Raw genomic sequence first — 17,202 nt, 5'->3', positions numbered from 1 at the left:
GACCAGACTTCGGCCACCTCCTCCATGAAGCACACAGCTCCACTTCTACACGCTCAGACACCAGCTACACGAGCAGCAGCTGCCGGCAGGCTTGCAGCACAGGCCCTATTCCCCGCCACACTGAGGTGCTCACAGGCCGGCTTCATCAGGCCCTGCAGTTGGATCAAGCCCCCCCATGCTGCCCTCAGACACAGAGGGAAGCCCCAAGTTGTTTTGCTGTGAACAAGCGTGGATCAGCAATGCCTCCCAGCTGGGGGGGAAATGGCAATTCTTAATCATCTAAGAAAATTATCTTCAAGCAAAGGTATCTCTGGATGTGGCTTCTGCTGGATGAGCTCTGGTTTTGTTCTCTTCCTGAGAGTTTCTGAGATGCACGGCTCCATTCCTCGATCATGAGATGCATCAAGCAGCTTGCTTTTCTCTGACTGCTTGAAGAAAAGGGAGATTGGTTCTCTGGACGAGTACAGCTTCAGTAAACCAGCAGAATGTGCCATTCCTTTTCCTCTACGCATTTTTTTCCCCTGAAGCCAGCCCTGAAGCGATTTTTTTTTTTTAATTTTCTCCCTGTAGCTGGCCTTACTGCTTATTTTACATCCAGGTGGGAGCCAGGGTCCTGCAGCAGGACCCAAACCCATGCCATCAGCTTGCCATGAGTTACCGGGACACTCTTACCAGCAAGAGGCAATGCTGAGCAGAAAGTGGGGCTTCAGCAGCAGGATCAGCATTGCTGGGAGCCACCCGGAAAGAAGCTAAGAGTCACTTCTGCACCTGTGTTTCTGTACCTTGAAATATTAAGGCTGCTGGATGTTGTAAATGATCTGCTCTCCTCCTGATACAGAAACAGGGGCATTTTGTTCTGATAAAGCAGACTAAAAATAATAAGAATTATTTTTATCAAGGGTACACCATCTTTCAAAAATACCATGCTTTTTCAAACTATCTGCCTGGAACCGCCTCTTTGTATAATTTCCATCTTCAGTAGTAACAGAAGAAAAATGTTTTGTAGGCACAACCTCCTCCGTGTTATTTCTGCAACTAAGCCCTGATCTCTTGCTAATGGCCCGGAGCAACAGATGGAAGCTGCCACAGTAGCCCCATTTATGACACAAGTAATTGCAGCTATTCACATAGATTAATTGTAGGTACAGGCATTTGTTTTTATTAGTGTCCCTGTGCAGCTAAGGCAGAGGGATGCTCGCTCCCTTCCAGCCAGCAGCTCACACCACCTAAACGAGGACCCTGCTTAGGGCTGCGGGCTGGAGCAGCCTCTCTCTGCAGCAGCAGCAGAGGTAGGTGGCAGATTAGCCTTCACCCAAAATTAAATCCTCAGAATATGCTGCTCACATTCCCATAGCAGTTTAAAGTGAATACTGTCTTTTTTATTTCCTGATTTTACCTTTAGCAGGGTCAGTGCACGTAGTCTCTTGCTGGGCAGATTACATTTAGTGATATTCCTGAAGTTAAGGTAGTTTGTGCCAAGTGCTATTAGGACTCTCCAAGATCCATCTGAATTAAAATCACCGTATATGACAATGCAAGATGGCATTTTTTTCAGACTAGACTCTCTCCAAAATAAAACAGAGTACTTTGGAACTAAGATATATGAAAATATCCCCTGTAAGACAGGGAAACATCAGGACTGCTTTCCTTCAACTGATACTTAAAAACAAATTCTTTTTATCCTCTCCTGTTGTCAGTTTAGGTTATGTTGTTTTCAGTGAGAGGGCAAGGAAAGAACTGGGATTTTCTATTCACAGACTGCCAAACAGACACAGATGTAAAACAAAATAAACTGCACACCTCGATACCGCACGGGATCTTAATACGGAACTATCGACAGTCACTTTTCATTGCCTTTTTTTTTTAGATTCTTCAGCAGAAAACTGCAATCCCCCAGTGACAGCTGAATGTGGAAGAGAAGTTTAATGCAGAACATGTTGGAAATGCTTTTTCATGGTGGTAGTTACCGCTGTGTCTTGCCAAATCTAACCTCCGGGTGATAAACAGAATTAGTCAAAGACTCATCTATTAAACGTTGTTTTTCTTTGAGGCAAGAGCATGATGCTGAGTGGACCAGAACTGAGTTTAAGTTTCTGCAAGGTGCAACTGCTTAAATGGAACAAATTCATGGGTCACTTGCCAATTGAGAAAAAAAAGCTCATTTCACACAGCACGCGAAAACATTTCTCGGAGAAGGATGGAGAGCCACAATACCTAACCTTGTGCTCGTTCTAAGTCAGTCCTGGAACAATGCCTGTATATTCAATGGCATTTCAGCAAAAAGCCTTAAAACACATGTTCTCTACAAGAATCACACCACCTTCCCTATCACGCAACCGTGAATGATGGGGAGAAAGATCGAGATCTATACACCTGCACGCCCTTCTGATGGGCCAGAAGTTCTTCTACAGTTGTAAAAATAAATAACTTTTCTTCTGTCTTCTCTTTAAAATAACAATAAAAAAAAAATCTCTGACTTATCAACATTAAAATTTAAGACACAGCTATTGAGCTGTTTGGAAGAGTGGCTGTTTTAAATTACTGTTCTCCATGTGAACTCCTATTAGGAAGGCTTTACATCTTGAAACGCTGGAACAAAAGGCAGATTTTTGTATTTACTATCCACTCACTGCTCTGCTCTATCGGCTGACAGCGAGTGTTATTTTTGTAATTGCTCCTTGAAGACATCCCACGTGAAGCTGCTTTTCCCAGCACAATCTGACATTGTTCCAGCCCTCCCGGGTTCTCTCCAAACAAGTTTCCACCGCAGCCTCCAAGAGCGCTGACCTCTCAAACACCCTGGGCAGGACTAATTCAGATTGCAAGAGCTAAACTTCAGGAACCAAGCCTAGAACTGAAGTTTGTTTGCTGTACATAGGGAAAGAGGTATAATCAGCAACAGCTATTCAGCAACCCTAGAGCAGGTGGGCAGGCTGAAGTGGTCATCCTCCAGCTTCAAGGGAAAGTTTTTCACCTGTAAGCATAGGTAAAGCTGGGATTTTTGCTTTTTTACTTCATCATTAACAATGCTATGTTGTCCTCTGTATCTTGCTGGCATCCAGTTTTTGTCTGTTCTGCCTCCCTGTCACAATCTGCCGTGGTCACTGCCTGTCATTTGTGGGTAAACCCAGCCCAGGAAGGTGAAAGCCCCTGTGAGTGTTGTGATGCTCTGAGAGGAATGTGTATAAGCTGAACGAATGTCCTCTGAAAGAAAAAGGAAATAAGCAACCACTTTGCCTACAGGATGACCAGCTGTGCTGACGCAGCTCCAGGCTCAGCCCTCCACACCAGCTGCCCCATGATAACTTCTACAAAGACAAATATTTGCAGCAGTTCCTTATCAACAACTTATCTCAAAACCACATCATGCCTCTGACCCACTTCGCTCTTTTTTTTGTTGTTGTTGTTGTTTAATTTTCTGTTTACAGATTCTTTGATCTGCTGGTCGTGGACAAGTTTCGCTGCATTCTTAAACAGGTAATTCTTTCTGAATGGATCATTGTTCAAATACCTGTACCACTGCCTGGAGCCCACGGCTACGTGTCTCTTATTTATCTAAAGCGAAGTAAGGAACAACACGTTGTGGACACAGGAGGTGTGCTGCCCAGGAAGGCAGCAGGAACGTGCTGGAGCAGCTTCCAGCCACCCGGAGGAAGAGGCTCTGCTGTGGACTGGGGGTTGTTAGCCTTGCTCTTCTGCCTCCACGGTATTTCTGTAACCATACATTTACTCCGCAGCCTTGTCTTTTAAAAATTGACGCTTTAGCTGGTTTAGACTCTTTTAAACAGCACCTGAGAAGCTCACTAAAATTTGGCTGTGTTGAGCAAACAGGGTTCTGGCACCTAAAATGAAAGGAAATAGAAATGGCTTACTTTATGACACACAAGGTAACACATACATAGGGCACTTTTGAAGACCTAGCTACAAAATCTGATCGTCTGTGTGACCCCAGTTTAAAATTACAGTGTCCTTTAAGCCCAAGTTGTAAGGCAAGCTACTGATAAGCTACTGTAGCTCAGCCACCGCAGTTACCGCAGTTGTAAAAGCAGCAGGAAGCAACCACATCTGCTGCATAAAATGTGCCGACAGCCCCACCAGAGCTTCCCCAGACCCCACTATGCTGGCAGGAGGCAGAATCACACACGTCTGCATACACAAATGCTCCACGCACCACCCCACCTGGGCGCTTCTGCAGGACCAGCTCTTCCCTCAGGATGGGCAAAGCACTTGCCAGGCGGCCCCAGGCAGAGCATTTGGTGCCGACCCCAAGAACTGCAAAGTTTATGGTGCAGAGCACGTTTGTGCACACACGCACATGCACTCACGGACTAAATCACGTGTGAACACTAAAAACGTTTTCAAATTACTCTAAGTCTCATGTTAACTTGGTCAAGGCAAGGGTCTAGGGAATCCCCTATCCTGTATCAGCTGCAGACACCTGGAGAAACTGAAGCACACAAATCTCACAGTTCTTCTCTTCACAGAGCAGGAGTGGCAATGCCAGCACACTGCAAGTTACAGAAAGTATTGATCTGAGCTGTGCAGCTACTGGGATGTGTGAGTCAGCATTGTTAATCAAAAGACTTCAGCATTAGCTAGAAAAACTGCCCGGGAATAAAAGCTGCTGATGCAGCCTAACACTTATAAGCACAGATCTGCACCTGAAGGAAATCCAGTCTCCTCTGCTCAACCTTTGGTATTTAACGCACAAACACTAATGAATCTTTTTGCTTTATCTGTGTGTGATGTGGAAAAAGGAATCACTTTCATCTGATGTCACTCTTACTGGGAAGTTTAAGAATCACCATTCCCGAGAAATCTGGATGCCACATAAACAAAATTCTTTTCACAATAGCAGAATAAGGTCAGAGGCTGCTATGCTTATTGGCTGATACTTCATTCTGTCTTCTCTTTGAAAGGAAAATCTACCATCATCCTCACTAAACACATGCCTTTAGGAGCGTGTAGAAAGCCTGCAGGGGTGAAAGAGATGAAACAAATACTTTTCAAAACTTGCTTGCATTTTTCGTCCTCCCATTTGGCAAATGAATACTGTATCTGAGAATTCATCCATCTAGAAGCGTTCAAGCTGTGCTTTATATTCACTAGCTTGTATCAAATTCATACACGCATCGATCCAGGTCAATAAACACAGCTTGTGCCAATAAATTTGTATAGGATATGTGAAATTTTAATAATGCTTATTACTCCGGAACACAAAAATAAAGAGCCTGAAAACTGGTTACCGTGGATTTAAGAACTCATCATAAGCATACCAAAAAGTAGTACGGATTTTTGTAAAAGTATAATTCCACTTACTCACTGAACTGTTTCACGTTTTTTGTAGGCAATCGTTCCTAAGCATTTGGCTATGGAAATGCACATATTCATCAAGCCACTCCCTGAGATGCTGTACACATAGCCTTACTAAAATCACTATTAAATCCCCAAATCCCCTGGAAATCTGCAGAGTATGCAGAATTTGGTTACAGATGCTTTATCTGCTTTTCAAATCTTACTGCGGAAACAAGGCAATAAGGGCAACACCCCAAGCACGATGACAAGTAGAGAGCTGTCACACCGCCCCATCCACACAAGTAGATTGCAGAAAGCTTCCAGAGAGCTTATCCGAATTTCTTCTGATACAAGGCACTGCCAGGAATGTTTCATTCTCCTGGACGTGAGACATGAATTTCATGGATCCCATCCTGCAGATGTTTAATAACATACACTGTATACGTTATAAATAAGGCACTAGTCACTCCAAGGACTTCTGTTCATTTTCCTGCTCACCTCTTCTCTTCCAAAAACTTATCTACAGAAATAATCCTGAGAAGGCTCAGGACACGAGAGAGGGGAGCCCAGACCCTCCAACTCTTGCTCACTCAGCCGAGACGTGATGCTAATAACCCCTGTACCCATGAGCAATAAAATGCACCAGGGGAACTTGACGTAGACTTAACTATCCACACGGGACCTGGGCCAGCACTGGCCCAACTGAAATACGCATCAGTTTGTAAAACTTTCATTTTCTGGAGGCTGACCCAAAAATCGTATACCGTTCTTATTAGTAGTGAGAGTGAATGGAGAGTTGCACTTGAGCTCAAGTAGAATTGCCACGTTTTGCAAAGAAGCTGCACTGGCGACCTTTTTGGAATGAAAAAACAGGGCAATCACATGCACATTAAAGGACATTATTTTTTAACAAGGACACATTTTAAGTACAGGTAGCATTTCCTTGAATTTTTGTAATTTTTGACCACTTCACCAACCAAGTTGTTAATATTTCAAAGAGAATTTTGCATAAACATCATTTTCATTAGCATATGTTCATCTTGAGAATACATTTTCACTGATTTAAAATATAACAATCATTGAAAACTTGAATTCATTGTCTAGAATGGCAATTATTATGAACTCCAATGTATTTCAATATGGCTAAAAAAAAAATAAACTCAAAAACACTCTATATATGTACACAATTGAAACTAAATTTAATTTGAAGCATGGTCTTAACAATCCCACACTAATAGGAAAAGTTTCTGCAATCTGTCCAAGGCTTTTTTTATACAAGAGCAGTCTCTCCATTTCTGCAGTTTAGATATGGATTAAAACATATAAAAGAAATTGATAATTCTGAAATTTTATAACGGAGAATGAAGGCATTTATAATGCAAGACTCCTCAATCGTACAAAAGAACATTTGACTGACCTTTGCAGTGTGTTATTCGCACAGACAATCCTTATCCTACCTGTTGTCAAATTTCAGTCTCTTAATAACACTCCACAGACTGCGAAGTCAATGATTGTTTTTTCAGAAAAAAATCCCCACTGATTTGGGTTGAAGTAACTTTATTTGCTGAAGTCAAAATTCAGTCAGATGCATGAGTATTAGTCATACAATACAAATGTTTATTACAGAAACATCCACTTCATTTTTACCGTTTCACCGTAACATGTTTCTAGACAGGATTTATCTTCCTCTCCAAAGAATCAAACACCAGTTCTTTGTTGCAGCTTACACTTCAGTAAATAAGCTGCCCTGCAAAGCTTAGCAGTGCAATTCCATTTTGTTCTCGGGTTGAAATAGCATCATAAAAAGCCTCAGTGTAAGTAACACTCAGTTTGTGAAAATACCTCCCTGCCATCAGTGAAGCAACTAGCCAAGCTCACCTAATGCACAAATGGAACTTGCAGCTGCTGAAAAACTGAAAATCTTTGAACCAAGCCTAAGGAGATGCCTCCTTCAGACGTTCCACATTTTCTGAACAGACCACCAAAATACCCTCTCAAATTCTGAGCTTCTTCCAGCACACGAGCAAAATAATCAAAATGCTAAATAAATCCTAAAAATCAAGTGAAGGCACGTACAAAAATTAATCATAGAATCAGAATATCCTGAGTTGGAAGGGACCCATAAAGATCACTGAGTCCCATTAACTGCTCTCATAGGTCTTTTGATACTTCTATTGATAAAGCTAAGGCAAAGACACCCAGTATACGGACCTCCTCTGTTAGAGCTCCCTTTATTTTCTCATTTGGTGGCAACGTTTAAAGGCTTCCCTCTGTCAGGGCACATCATGTCACTATGGGCAAATCCAGGCAAACAAAGCTAATTTAATTTTAGTGTATTATCACATCCAAGAGACCTACACGACCGTCCACAGGCAGGACCACAGTGTGCTTCGCTTGCCTCCCCAACAGCTGTCTTATTATTTCCACGTTTCTTCGCAACTACAGAAAAGAAATATTACAAGAGTTTAGCTCTCAGATGCTATGCCAGAATAACTTTACGATCTGTTCCATTTGGATGCTTTTTCACAGCTGAAATTACACCAAGGGCAGCTGACAGCATACCTCATGGCAATTACCGTTATCTTTACAGATTCAGGCAAAAACATTTCCCGACTTATTTTGGAAAGCGAATCGCCTTTTCTTCTCAGCCAGCGCACTCCTACTCCTTGATGGGATGCAAACCTCCAGCCCCACCACCATCCTGGTGCACCCTACCGTACCTCTCAGCTGAATAACAGGTATATCAGTCCTTAATCTCAGGTGATAATGAAGCAATGCACTTGGCATTCCCTCTGCACCTAGCCGAGCCACTTGAATACAAGACTCATGGGGCCACAATTCAGCTCACAGGACTCCTGGGGGATGCACCACTTGCAGGAGATGACAGAACCACCTGAAGTTAGCTGGAAAGATTATAGAAAGATATCTGAAGTTTACATCTTTGTATTTCAGTGTCAGCTTAAATAGTTAGAGTACAATGTCTGTGAAGAAATTGAGTCTTCAGGCTTGAAAGTTTCTGCATACAAATGAGTTTCTGCTGTTTGAGATCTATCATACATGATTTTACCTCGACAAGTGAGGTGGTCAGAGAAATGAAAAAGCCACAAGGAATAACAGCTTGGAGATGGCCATTAATATCACTGTCCAAGGCAGCACTCACAACCATTCCCTCTGCCGCTGCCAGGTTTTTACCCCATTTTGGCAGAGCTTCTTCCGTTCACAAGTGGCAGTAGCACTGCTGACTATACAGCTGCATCTGCTCCAGTATGCCGCTCCATCCTTCAGGTTTCCTCCAGTAACGCCTCAAACAGGAAGCAGCAACCATTATACATATTTCAGGTGTAAAATCCAGAGTTCTAGGGCAGTATAAATATTTTACTTGCTTTTTTCTTGGTTTTGTGGTGATTTTTTTCTTACATTTAGCTGCTTTTGCCTCTATTTTACTTTTAGACAGAGTTAAAGCAAGCATTGCTCAATGCCGCTCTTAAAAAAAATAAAAAAGGATTGATTTTCTTTCCCGAGACACTCAGGACAAACCTTTTAAAAACAGAAAGAGAGCATCCTTCAACAACTAGCCAAAGGAATGGGAGCAGTCTTTAAAAATAAGCAGAGGTGGCCAACTGAAACTGAACTGAAATCTGAATTTTCCACAGCCGCACCACGGATAAGTTGCATTGCCACCATTAGCTCCAGCTACTCCCAAAAACTTGCCCACATTGCCACGGCTCCTGCTGGCTTTCCCAGCACCAGCTCCTTACTGGGAAGCATTCCCAGCCCCATTGAAACACCGCGACCCCAACCTTAGTGGTGACTGATACGTTGCAGAACCAGCCAAAAAATATAGCAGCAATGTGATTAACCCCAGGTTAGAGGTTCTGTGCAGAAAGCCTGGCACAGGGATCAAAACAGGATGTCCCCTCCCATGCACAATTCAGTTCACAGCAAGATATTCCTACAAAACAGCATGCAAGTTAATCCCTCTGTATCTGTTTGTCTTCAGCGTGCCTTCGTTCCAATGAAGAAAAACACGAATAAAACACTTCTTACACATCGATGTGTCACATATAACTTGCATCACCCACCTTTTAGCACCAGATATTTTTTAACTTTGGCCAGCCTAATACAGACGAGAACCTAAACAATCAGTCCAACAACACCTTTACGTTTATTTCCATTTGACTTTCCTCCCTCATCTTTAATGGCCTAGGACAATTGTAGGATCCAAATAGCACGACATGCACAAACAAACAATACACCACTTAAGAATCACAGCTCTCTTGCAAAATCTTCATAGCATTACACTAAGAGATTATCCAACATTAACATTTAGTAACATGAGTTAACATTCAGAAAACTATTCAGCAAAACTAATCTACCTTTTTAAAAAAAAATCCAAAACCCCTCAGAAAATGATTTTCTGTACATTAAAAAAGGAGGAAAAACATCACGTGGAGTGCTTTAAATTGTATCTATTCTGAAGTCCCAGAGGGAGCAATTGATGAAGCTTGTTTCCCAAGCCTTTCCTTCTCGGTAGCAGCCTGAAGATTTGTGCAATTTAAAATTAATTGAGACATTATAAAGAGTGTCGCACTCAACTGAAATGGGCATAAATCGCTGACAGAGAGGTAACTCTGGAGTGAGATCCTGTAGAAGGATTATTCTAGCCACCAGGATGGTGGCAGTTTGGGCGAGCAGCCGAGGTGGGCTCCCTCAGGAAAGCCAGGAGCTGCCCCAGGCCTAGCTGACTTCTCCATCACCGATGCTGCGTCATATCACCACATATCACCACTGTAGACACCCTGACAAGCCCCTCTCCGGCCTTTGGATAAAGATAAGGACAGCACAACTTGCACTTGTGAGACAGACCACCAAAAAGTGCTTTGGATTTCTAAGACCTTGACCAAATAGTGCAAGCCCTCTCACAGCAGCCTGTCCCCACATCAATCTTCATGGCTTCACACAGCTGAGGGGAGCAGCCCAGTGGCCAGATGCCAATCTCCATTTAACCTCTAATTCCTCCCCACAACTTTCAGCAAATACTGATGGCACAAAGTAGAATAAAGAATGATTTAACACATCGGGTAGAGAAAAGAGTGATGATGTGTTTGGCTGTGAACAGATGGCTGAGGTGGAGAGTGATCCATGGCTGGTATCACATGGTGATTTTTGGAGCTCCTAAGGCACTAGTGATCACTGCAGGAGAAATAATACTGTCTGAAGAACAAGAAGAAAATATCCAATAAAACCTTATCCATTTTCTTCAAGTAGTGGAATCCTCTCCCTCTGCCCCAACACCAATTTTAGGAAAGATTTTGACTTCATTTCTCCAAAAATATTGCAATAATTTCAAAAATACTTCCTACGCCTGCGCTCCCTCCTGCTACGCGTTCACAAATAGCACAAAAAATGTCAAAATGTTAAGTAAATGAAGGCTTCACTCCCTGCCTTTCATTCCCCTATGAACATTTTCTAGGGATCTGAGAAGTGTATGTGACCTAGGTCCCGTTTCACACAGGGTCCACGAGCCAGAGTTTACCTGCAAGCCTGCCTGTCCTTCAAAAGGAGCTCCGTGGGGATGCACCAGGGACGTGTGGCTACTTCTCACACCACCAGCCTCTCATGACAGACAGGCAAACAGACACAAGAAACTGAGGCCATGCCGGCACCCATCCCAGCTCTCGGTGTGGCTGTGGGTGCAGAAGTTGTTCACAAAACATGTGAAATGCTAAATTGCTCAGAGCTTCTAGTTTGTTTGGTCTTAATGCAACCACTAAGAGCATGCTTATTGTAATAGACCTGTGTTAGTAGGGTGAAACATCGCAGCAGCCAAGGTATTAAAAAACATCAGCTGTGAGGCTCTGATGACTCTTTGACAGGACTTTCTGGAATTAATCTAGAAAAACAAAAAGACATCTGTACACATTACTACATACTACAATAAAAAGGATTTGTAAAAGCTTATCGCGTGCAGCTTTTCCAAGTATCTGCTCATTTTTAGCATTTCTTTATTTCAGCATTGAAAATCAAGCATATGCACCAGTACAGCAAATAAACTATTTACCAGTCATTTTTTTCCTTTTAATTGCTTTAGTTTCTTTCCTGTTACTTAATGTTGGTAAGTTTTACATTTAAGACTGAAACCGTTAGGTGAATTGTTGCTTAAAACAAATGAAAACTGGATACCAAAACCCGTGTTGTGTGCCAATCTGCATCTTACAGGCAGCAGCCTCCTTTCCTTCTCATAAGCCTCTGCCTTGCACTTTGTACGAGATTTCTGCACTAAATGGAAAGGAATCGTGTGAAGCAAATGGTTTACCGTGCAATTAAAGCCCCAAAACATGTTCACGAAAGGGGGCCAAAGTGCAGCAGCTTTAAAAAGGTGAAGCCACAGAAGACTTAATAATTAAATTTATATTTTAGTAACAGCGTACTCCATATGGCCAAGCTGGAAATCCTTTTCTTACATAAGAGCTGTACAATTCAAAGGATTTCTCTCCGAGATCCGTATGAAATAGCCCCATGTGAATTCACTAGGAATGCTCATGGGCTGGAAACCCCTAAGTTTCTTAACTGCTTTCTTAGTTTGGAGCCTGACTGAGAATAAGCAAAAGCATTCGTACTTAACAAACATACACTCTTTCCCCTGTTTTCCATGTCTAAATCATTTGAACTCCTGAGAGCACAGGGGCTGATTAAGCTTTTAATTCCCTCAATGCTTTTGCACAGGAATCTGTTGGCTTAGCAGACTTAACAACAGCTACTTTGTTAAGCACAGGGAGCAAGATTACATGGAAAGTCCTGTTTCTGACACTCCCATTCCCCCTGGTCCTACCTAGCAAGCATTGCTCTACCTGCCTTTTGCTGCACAGCAAGAGTGTTATTGCAGAAAATCAAGCTTGCTACGTCCTAAGCTTGATTTGGCACTGGAAGGTTAACTTTCAGATATTATTATTCCTATCCGCTTACAGAAAGTAAGTTTAAATATAGAAACAACTTGAAAACAAAATCATTGCTTCATTTCTTCACTTGAAGTCTTTCAACCGTGTTTTAGTTTTATTTTGCTGTTGAAACTGGGTCTTCAGTCAAGAAGTGGGAGTGATTTCTCCACATGTGTGAGTACTTAAAATAAATCTAGATTGCATTTCATCACTGTTTTTGGGGGGTAGGCCAAGGGTAGGAATGAGGAGATGAAGACATGATGGAAGACATTTCTTTTTTTGCCTTACAAACTGCTGGAACTTGCATGGGGCAGGCGAGAAATGCCAGTTTTACATCTGCACTCCTATATGACCCATCCCCAATATAACCAAAGAAGCCCATCCATCCATGCCACACTTCTCACCACAGTTGTGGGCTGACTGCTGAGTACTGCAGAATGGAGTTCCTCCCCCAGCTTTTAGTCACACTCACTTTCTAAGAAAATGATTATATAATACACAAATGAACGATTTTCAGCCTCTAGAAACAACAATTATTTTGAGCAGAAAACAACTCCACACTTCTCCTCATAAGTACTTTTTCTTCGAAAAGAAACAAAACACTACATGCACATTTTGAAACAACTTTTTAATCTGACTCTCAGATTTTATGGGAAATGATGTATTAAGGTAAGATGTTTTTTAAAATAACCTCTGATTAGTTCTGAATAACCTATGTTAGTTCTGAATTAAAACAACTTCCCTTTAACTAGAAACAAGAAAATTAAATACACCACTGAGTATGAAACAATAAAAATGTAAATTTCCTCAATTCCTGAAAAGTTTCTGGTCGGTATTAAGATGTATTTGGAAAACAAACAAACAAACAAAAAAAAAAAAAAAAAAAAACCTCTATTCTCAACATGTATGGCAGGTACAAATGAATGAATAAATTCATTACAGTTTCAAAACTCCATTTAGTATTGATGTGTCAAATGATTCTGAATCTGTATGTATCTTATTAACACAAAAAAGAGTTATTTGTTACTGGTGGATAAAGTACAACTCTGAAGAATAGTATGACTGCATGCAGACCTTGAGGTATGCACAAAACCAGGACGATTTTAATTTTGATAAATGAAGACAAACTGTGCTACCTTTTTCTCCTAAATGGAGAGAAATACATGAATCTACTGTTTACTTCTATCTTCCTAGGCAAATGATCACGGAAAAATTGTGACAATTGCAATCACTCCATTGAGCAGCAAAAACAAGCAAAACGCCACCAAAACAATATCACACATTTGGAACAATAAAAAAAAAAAAAAAAAAAAAAAAAGATTTTTCCCCAAAATATCTGCAATTCCTCGAAAAAGCCACACACTTATAGAAACCTACTGGTTAACCTGCCCATTTCATGCTTCCAGATTCAGATACATGGAAAAATTCTGGTTCACAAAGTCATGTGAAAAGGATCCAAATAAACTAGTCTACAACAGAATATTGTATTTTGTACCTTTCTTGTTAACATCACAGTATTTGGGCACCATACCATGGCCTCTCATATTTTTTAAATCCCTCAGAATTGCTTTCTCCAAAATGATTCTCACAACACTGAAAATTTTTGGCTCCACACTTCAATGTCAAAAGAAATTAACTCAGACTGAAAGAATACAAATACTTTTGTCCTCACACTTTTGTATAAGAAATTTTAACAAGGTATGTAATTGAATTTATAGCACATCAAAAGCACAAAATTTGTATTGCATAACAATACCGGATTTTTTCCAGCTTGGTAAAAGAAAAAAAAAAAAAAATATATTGGAGGCATTTCCGTGGAGTATTAACCATAAAATCTTGACACTCCTCACAGGAAATTGATTTTCTACAAAAACTTTGGGAAGGATTCGGCTTGGGATTCCCGTGCAAGATATTTACATTCCACTTACGTCCAATCTACAACACGGCCTACAGATGAGAGCACAGCACATAAAAAAAAAATAGACACATTGAACAAGTTGGAGTCAAATGAAACTTCAAGAATAAAAGTCTCAGAGGAACAAAACATTGTAAAAAAAAAAAAAAAGTTAAACTCTGTTTTTTGTGTGTCTGTGTTTTAAATCTTGTTATTAAGCATTCTACAATAAAATTGTTTTCAGGTTAGTTGCTGGTCTTCTGAAAGTTTTGACAGGAGTGTAAAACGGCCAGCATTCAACTTAGCTTGCCCCCATGGCTCATTTTTCAAGGAATGAATAAGAAACATTTCCTACTCAACAGGATATTTACTGTGAATTCATTCCACCAGAAAAGGTCTAGATATTACAGGGCGGTGCCAGTATTTCCAACAAAATTGAAAACTGGCCTCTGATAAATACGCCTTTTTTTTCTGGTCCTCGGCCAAGGTTGGTTTCAGGGGCAAAGAGTTTGTGACCACAGGACAAAGTCGTGGCACTAGAAATGATGTTTTTAAAAACTAGAATTTAAATGAGAAAGGAAAAAAAAAAAAAAAAAGATACTGGCAAACACATTAGGCAATATTAGAATCATTAAGGTTGGAAAAGACCTTTGAGACTATCTGGTCCAACCACCACCCTACTACCAATGTCACCCACTACACCATGTTCCCAAGCACCATACAATCTACTGTCTCAATTGCATCTAAGGAAGATAGGACCGGTGCCTTCAGAGCATGCATGGAGCTCGCTCTAGGCTGGGCAAGCTGGTTGAGCGCAGGATATATGACAGTTTTCAAAGAGACCAACAACAGGGATCTTATGGTGTCTGACTAACACATTGCTTTGATTTTTCATAAAATTTAAAGACTTGTTAATCTTAAGCAAAAGCATGTATATTGAGTAATATTCATCAAAACCCCAAGAACATATAGAACATTAATAACAATATATTGTTTCAGAAATTATCTTGCATTCCCAACAGTCCTTCAAACAAACCATGTCACAAACGTTTTGTGTAGTTTAAAACCTCAAACACATTTACGAAGTCAAAATGTACATGGTCAGGTAAAATTTGGTTCATTATTAGATTTTGTTAAACATTCCTTTCCAAGACTTAATACTGGCAGAAATGCTTCTGCAATGAGATGGTGTTGTTTGTTATTTTTAAAAGCCATTGGAAATAGTTACACATTTTTTCTGCAAGGAAGCATTTCCCTGTAACACTTATACCTCAACATTTCTGTAACGAAATTTGGAAAATAAGACAAACTTTCCTTATATGCTAGGAAAAAACAGACAGCAGAGACATAGTAGGAAGTTAAAGAAAATCTATTACTGATTTCTATACGTAATTACAAAAAAAAAAAAAAAAAGAAAAAGAAACATACATTAAAAAAATGTAAATGCTTTTAAAAGGTGACTTGATGCTCTTAAGGGAAAATGAAAGATGTAGAGATAAATAATGAGATATACCCATGACAATAGAAATACTGTGCATTAAGACTTAAGCTTACTGCCAAGGAAATTCAGGCAGGCAGCCTGTCCTACACAGCAGACAGTGCCATGAAGCCAGCTCTTACACCAGAAGAAGTGAAACTTCTTGAAGGGAAACCACTGGAGAAGTTGCTGATGAATGATCTAGGTGTGCTGAAAAAGGACTGGAGAAATCAATGTCTCCTTTGGAAAAAAAAATACAGGAATGAGCATGGGGTGACAAATCTAGGTATTTAATTCAGAAGTAGCTTTAATTGCAACACACTGAGATGGCACGTTATTCACATGAAAGGTTCACCTGCCTGTTGTGTCTCACACAACCTCCCTGTTCATCTGAACCCCAGTCACAGGATGAGGCATCTTGTGGGGTACCAGGGAACCCTGAGTCCACGAACAACAAGAAGGGCAATGGGCGCACTCTCTCCAATGCCCAGGCAGATTCCAGTAGGCTGGAAACACCAGGAGAAAATATAGGCACAGAAGGAGCAGGAATAGTGCCACCACGTAACATTCAGCTTCCAGAGAGAGAGTTAGAGGGAATTTATAAAACTGAAAGCAAACAACTTCCAAAGCAACACCAAGAACAAATTCGGGCTGCCCACCCACACGCGTAGGACACCTTACAGAGTGCTGCATGACGGAGGGGTGTATGCGAACAAAGCACAACCCCTGGGAAGCCTTTAGGGGACTGCATCAAACCTCTCAATAGCAACGGTGTATTTAACAGTGGTTAAAATGAGAATCCAGCTCCAGTGCATCCCTGTTGAAGCCCTTGTGTTTTTCTCAATGCCAAAAAACTAAGGAAGCCAATGCAGTGACAGGATCCAGCTCCAGTCTCAAGGAAATTTTCTCACAGTGGTACATTTTTGCGAGACATACAATTAAAAAAAAAGCCCTAAGCAGAGCCGACAAAAAGAGCAAGAAGGCATCCCTTCCGTTTCTCTTCCCGCTCTTTATGTATTTCCTGGCAGATGCCGAGAAGCGCTGAAGCAGCAGCTCTCTTGGCTCCCGTAGGTCGCCAGCTGGAGCGGAGGGGAACAAAGAGCAGCGCAGGTGGAGCCGCGCGGGGAGGGAGGCACCAAAATAGCATCCCCAAGCAGACACGGACACACTCACCTTCCACTTTTGCCCCTCTTTACTCACCAGCTCAGCGGCTTTTAAATCATTATTCTGCAACCCTTCTCTTAGCTCATGCCCAAACTACTATTCACATCTACATCACGTCCAAGCAAGAACCACCCATGAGCAGCAAGAGCAATGAATCCCAATTTCCTTGGGATTCTTGCCTTGAAGTGACATTCCTAAACAAATTCTTTAACGTGTCTTCAGTTCACTCTGAGAGCTTTCCTCTACCAGATGAGTTGTCTTTCACATAACTTAGGAACTTTACCTCTTCAAAGTCTCTTAATTTTCCGTGAAGTTTTGTTGACAGTGAACAGATTCAGAAGTTATTACTGGGCTGAATTAACAGTATTATTGCTCAAGCCTAATCTTATTTCAAAACCAGGCCAAAATAATCCGAACCCATGACATGGGAAATT

The 17,202-nt window shown here is 41.2% G+C and overlaps 1 protein-coding gene across 1 annotated transcript in view; it reads right to left on the bottom strand.

Annotated features, from left to right (window-relative positions):
* REPS2 (RALBP1 associated Eps domain containing 2) overlaps positions 1-17,202 on the bottom strand; it is a gene marked incomplete at its 5' end in the record, with an annotated part of 91,141 nt that overhangs the window by 61,254 nt on the left and 12,685 nt on the right. The gene's annotated exons all lie outside the window — the stretch shown is intronic.

The sequence above is a fragment of the Netta rufina genome (genome assembly GCF_964035555.1).
Source record: "Netta rufina genome assembly, chromosome: 1".
NCBI classification, from domain to species: domain Eukaryota; kingdom Metazoa; phylum Chordata; class Aves; order Anseriformes; family Anatidae; genus Netta; species Netta rufina.
This window is presented reverse-complemented; position numbering and strand designations above follow the sequence as displayed.